The sequence below is a fragment of the Chenopodium album genome, chromosome 14, assembly GCF_948465745.1.
Source record: "Chenopodium album chromosome 14, dcCheAlbu1.1, whole genome shotgun sequence".
Classification (NCBI taxonomy): domain Eukaryota; kingdom Viridiplantae; phylum Streptophyta; class Magnoliopsida; order Caryophyllales; family Amaranthaceae; genus Chenopodium; species Chenopodium album.
In genome coordinates, this window is record NC_137847.1 from 33,979,451 (window position 1) to 33,985,227 (window position 5,777).

Here is a 5,777-nt window from a genome sequence, read left to right on the forward strand (position 1 = left end):
TAGATAGATTTGAGAGTGGGATTGCTCCACCTATAACACCGACAAATGACTTTGAAATAAGGCCGGCAATGATCACTTTGATAGAGAGGCGACAATTTAGTGGGGCCAAGCATGAAAGCCCGCTAAATCATCTAAAGGATTTCAAAAAGTATTGCAATAATATCAAGGTGAATGGGATTTCCCAAGAATTCATCCGCCTCAAGTTTTTCCCTTTTCACTCATAGGGCGTGCCTTGGAATGGCTAGAGAAGGAGGTGAAGCCGAATTCCCTAAGGACATGGGATGAAGTGACCAAGGAGTTTCTATCCCGTTTCTATCCACAAAAGAAAATGGGGGAGGCTGGAGCTTTGATTCAAGGTTTCATGCAAAATCCTAGTGAGAGTCTCTATGAAGCATGGGAGAGATACAAAGAGTATCAAAGAGAATGTGCTCACCACGGAATTCCTACCTACCAAATTATTCAAATTTTCTATGGAGGTCTTAGTCCTCAAGGAAAATCATGTTTAGATGGAGGAGCCGGAGGTCCTATCACGAACAAAACAGAAGAGGAAGTGGTAGACATAATTGAAGACGTAGTGAGGTATTATAGATATTGGAATGATGGAGAAAGAGAGTCATCTAGCAAGAGTAGGTCTTCGGTTTACTTCGTTGATCATCTAAATGCAATCAACAATCTATCCTCACAAATGAGAAACTTGGGGAAGGAGATGTCTGCTATCAAGGCAATGTTGGAAAGTGCTTCCTACCAAGTTTCAAGTCTTCCCTCCCAATCTAAGGAGAGTGGTATGTCTTCTAATTCTCAACCCCCTCCCTCTTCTAGTAACATGCCTAGTGGATGCTTGTTTTGTGATGATTGTGGATCGTATGATCATGATGTTTCTAATTGCCCTCATGCATGTATGGATGTTTGTGATGATCAAGATGGAAATGTGAATGAGCATGTGAACTATGTGTCAAATAATAGTGATTCTAGGTTTGAGAATCAGAGAGGTCAATGGAATAGGAATTACAACAACCATGGCAATTTTGACAACTACAACCAAGGTAATAGGAACCATAGGAACCAAAATTCCCGAGGTAACTATAACAACCAAGGTTATAGTGGCCAAAATAATAACAAAAATTATGGTAATCATAACCAAGGTTATGGTAACCATAATCAAGGTAGAGGTAATTGGAACAATCAAAGTAGGGGAAATTTTCAAAATAACGCTCAAAGAGGTCCCCCACCCGGATTTGCTCCAAAGGGCCAAAATGATAATTCCTATGTTCAAACCTCTTCTTCTTCTCATAAGACCAATTCGGAAGAAATCATTGAAAATCAAACAAAGTTTTTGAACACTTACATGGCCGTAAGGGACAAGAAATTTAATGAAATGATGACTCATAATAAGATACTTAAAAACCAAATTTCTCAACTTGCTAATGCTTTGAAAGACCATGCTACTCCTTCTTCTTTACCTTCCCAAGGCCTAGACCAGTCAATGCTATTGTCACAAGGAGTGGTAAGGTTCTTGAGGAGAGTTTGCCTAGGAAGAGTGAGACCAAGAAGGCCACAAAAGAGGTTTTGATAGAAGGTGAGAAAGATGGTGCATCTTTAAGTGAGGTTGAGATTGAGAAGCCTAGTGAGGTGAGAGTGGAGAAAGAAATTGTGAAACCCAATCTTCCTTATCCACAAAAATTCATGAGACACAAGTTAAACGAGCAATTAAGAAGATTCATTAACATGCTTAAGCAACTTCACCTTTCTCTACCATTTACCGAAGTTGTCACCCAAATGCCCAACTACGCAAAATTCCTCAAAGACATTTTGAGCGGTATCAGGACTTGTGATGGTGTAGAGACGGTGAACTTGACCGAGAATTGTAGTGTAATCATAATGAAAAAGATGCCACCTAAGCTAATAGACCCCGGAAACCTTTCCATCCCTTGCACCATTTACAAAATGCAAATTGAGAATGCCTTTTGTGACCTAGGAGCTAGTGTTAGCCTTATGCCATATTCGGTATACCAAAGACTTGAGCTAGGGGAACTCTTATCTACTAACATCACTTTGCAATTGGCCGATAGGTAAATTAAGTTTCCTAAGGGTATGGTAATGGATGTCCTTTGAGGGTTGGGAAATTTTTTATTCTGGTGGACTTTGTGGTGCTTGAGATGGTCGAAGATGCTAGCGTTCCTATCATTCTTGGGAGACCATTCCTTGCTACTTCGGGTGCTATGATAGATGTGAAAAGTGCTAAAATTTCACTCAAAGTAGGGGATGAGGTGATAGAATTTGACTTGAATGATAGTATGAAGTATCCAAGTTCTTCTTTAGAAAATTGCATGTTGATTGATTCTTTTGATCATGTTGTATCTTCTATGCACGAGATATTACTCACTTCTAACGATGCTCTTGAGAATGTTTTGTTGAATAAGGAAAAGATAGGTGCTCCTAGCAAGGATATGGCTATGTATGAAGATGTGCTCAATGGAAGCCTTGAGGATGTTGAAGAGCAAATGTGCATGAGCATTTCTAGCCAAGAAACGTTGTAAGTGGCTACATCAAAGGAAGGTAAAGGTGTGCCAATGGTTAAGCTCAAACCTCTTCCATCACAACTTAGGTATGAATTCTTGGGACCCAACTCCACCTATCCCGTGATTGTTAGCTCTTCTTTGAGTGAGCGCCAAGATCAAGAGTTGTGTGATGTTTTGAGAAAGCACCAAGGTGCTTTGGGTTATACCATTGATGACCTCAAGGGTACAAGCCCCGCCTTATGTACACATCACATAACCCTTGAGGAGGGTGCTCTACCTTCTATTGATAGACAACGACAGCTACACCCCCAAATTGGAGAAGTAGTGAAGAAGGAGATCACCAAACTTTTGGATGCGGGAATTATATTCCCCATCTCGAGTTCTAGGTGGGTCTCTCCCATGTTGTCCCAAAGAAGGGAGGCATGACCGTCGTTGAGAATGAGAAAGGTGAGCTCATTCTGACAAGGACGGTCACGAGATGGAGGATGTGTATAGACTATAGACGTCTAAACACATCCACCAAGAAAGATCACTTCCCCCTTCCTTTCATTGATAAAATGCTTGAGAGACTAACGAGGCACAAGTTATATTGTTTTCTTGATGGTTATTAGGGGTTTTCCCAAATCCCTATCCACCCGAATGACCAAGAGAAAACAACCTTTACTTGTCCATATGGTACGTTTGCTTATAGGAGAATGCCGTTTGGCCTTTGTAATGCTCCCGCAACATTTCAAAGATGCATGATGAGTATATTTTGAGATATGTTGAAGGAGGAAATGGAAGTGTTTATAGATGAATTCTCCGTAGGAGGTGTTTCATTTGAGGCATGTCTTGAAAACCTTGAGAAATGTTTGGCAAGGTGTGAGAAGGTGAACTTGGTTTTGAATTGGGAGAAGTGTCACTTCATGGTGTAGGAAGGCATAGTCCTTGGCCATAAGATTTCTCACAAAGGGATAGAGGTGGACAAAGCAAAAATTGAGGTTATTGAGAAGCTTCCACCTCCGGTTAATGTGAAAGGAGTTAGATCTTTCTTAAGACATGCCGGGTTTTATAGAAGATTCATTAAGGATTTCTCTCTTATTGCAAAGCCCCTCAATGATCTTCTTCAAAAAGATGCCGAGTTTGTATTTAATGATAAGTGTTTGGAGGCATTCAATAAATTGAAGAAGGCTCTAATCTCTACTCCTATTGTTCAAGCCCCAAGATGGGATTTACCTTTAGAGTTGATGTGTGATGCGAGTGATTCAACAATTGGAGGTGTCTTCGTTCAAAGAGTGAAAAAGAAGCTACATGTGATCTATTATATGTCCAAGACTCTAAATGGTGCTCAAAGGAACTACACCACTACGGAAAAGGAGTTTTTGGCCATTGTACATGCCTTTGAGAAGTTCCGTTGTTATTTGTTAGGTTCAAGACCATTGTCTTCACGGATCATGCGGCTCTCAAGTACCTTTTTGCCAAGAAAGAATCCAAGCCTAGGTTGATCTGGTGGGTGCTCAAACTTCAAACTTTTGATATTGAGATTAGGGATAAGAGAGGAGCGGATCATCTCTCTCATCTTGAAGATTCTCAAATTCATGATGATGGTTCTCCAATTGAGGATAGGATGCTTGATGACTTCTTATATGCTATTGAGGCAAAGGCGCTCCCATGGTTCACCGACTTAGTGAACTTCCTTGCATGTGGGGAGTTTCCACCTTCCTTTTCTAAGAATCAACGAAAAAAGCTCAAAAGAGAGGAAAGACACTATTTGTGGGATGATCCCATCTTGTACAAGCGAGAAGTCGATGGCTTACTTAGGCGCTGTGTTCCAAATGAAGAGGTGCCTAGTGTTTTGAAGATGGGCCACTCAGATCCGAGTGGTGGCCAGATGGGTGTTTCTAAAACCGCCACCAAGATTCTTCAAAGCGATTTATGGTGGCCGCATCTCTTCAAGGATTCATGGGGTTTTGTTAAGACATGCGACCGTTGTCAACGAGTTGGGAATATCTCCAAGCGAAATGAAATGCCTCAACAACCTATTCTTGAATTGGAGGTATTTGATGTTTGGGGAATTGATTTTATGGGACCATTTCCCTCATCTTTTGAAAATCAAAATATTCTTGCGGCGGTAGATTACGTGTCTAAATGGATTCAGGCCATTGCTTCCCTAACTAATGACCACAAGGTGGTAATGAAGTTGTTCAAGAAGGTCATTTTTCCAAGGTTTGGTGTCCCAAAGGCGGTGATAAGCGATAATGGTTCTCATTTTATTCACAATGCCTTTCAAAAGATGTTGCAAAAGCATGGAGTTCATCAACGATTTGGCCTTCCATATCATCCTCAAACAAGCGGCCAAGTTGAGGTTTCCAATCGTCAAATCAAGTTAATTCTTGAAAAGATGGTTACAAGAAATAGGAAAGATTGGCCGGACAAGTTAGATGATGCTCTTTGGGCTTATAGAACGGCTTTCAAGACACCTATAGGTACCACTCCATACCGCCTAGTTTATGGCAAATCATGCCATCTCTCGGTAGAACTCGAACACCGTGCTTTGTAGGCAATCAAGAAGATAAATTTTGATTTGGCAAGTGCGGGGGAGAAAAGGTGGTTAGATCTTCATGAGATAGAGGAGCTTCGATTTGATGCTTATGATTGTGCTAGTATTTACAATGCTCGTTCCAAGGACACTCATGATTAGCTTATTGAGAAGAAAGAGTTTTGTGTTGGTGATAAAGTTCTTCTCTACAATTCGAAAATGAAGTTGTTTCTAGGAAAGCTCATGTCAAGTTGGAGCGGTCCTTACTTGGTTAAGAATGTCTTTCCTAGTGGTGTTGTAGAGGTTTCAATGATGGATTATTCGTCTCCATTTAAGGTCAATGGCCATCGACTCAAGAAGTATTTCGATGGTGCTTTTGTTGGCCTTATTCACATATTGCTTCTCCGACAACCACCTTAGTAGGTGGAGAACGTCGAGCTATGACGTTAAACAAGCACTTCCCAAGAGGCAACCCGGTTTTCTAACCCTTTTTCTTTTGATTTTTCAATTCTCTATATTTCTTTTATTTTTGAGAACCTTTCTTATTCTTCTTTGTTTTCTTGATCATAGGTGCCATGAGATTGGATCGATGAAAATTTCCAATAATTTCGTGCTAATTCAAGGTTTCATGAGGTTTGGTTAAGCTTAGATGAAGGGATTCGTAGGGTTACATGCTCTCGTGTTTGAGTTTTCATGACTTTTTATTTACGATCGAGATTTTCGAACTATTTTTTGTGTGT

At 40.5% G+C, this 5,777-nt stretch overlaps 1 non-coding gene across 1 annotated transcript; it reads right to left on the reverse strand.

Annotated features, from left to right (window-relative positions):
• Positions 1-335: 335 nt before the first annotated feature.
• Positions 336-441, reverse strand: LOC145580374 (small nucleolar RNA R71). The gene has a single exon (XR_014099433.1). It is a non-coding gene; the product is annotated as a small nucleolar RNA R71 (small nucleolar RNA).
• Positions 442-5,777: the final 5,336 nt, after the last annotated feature.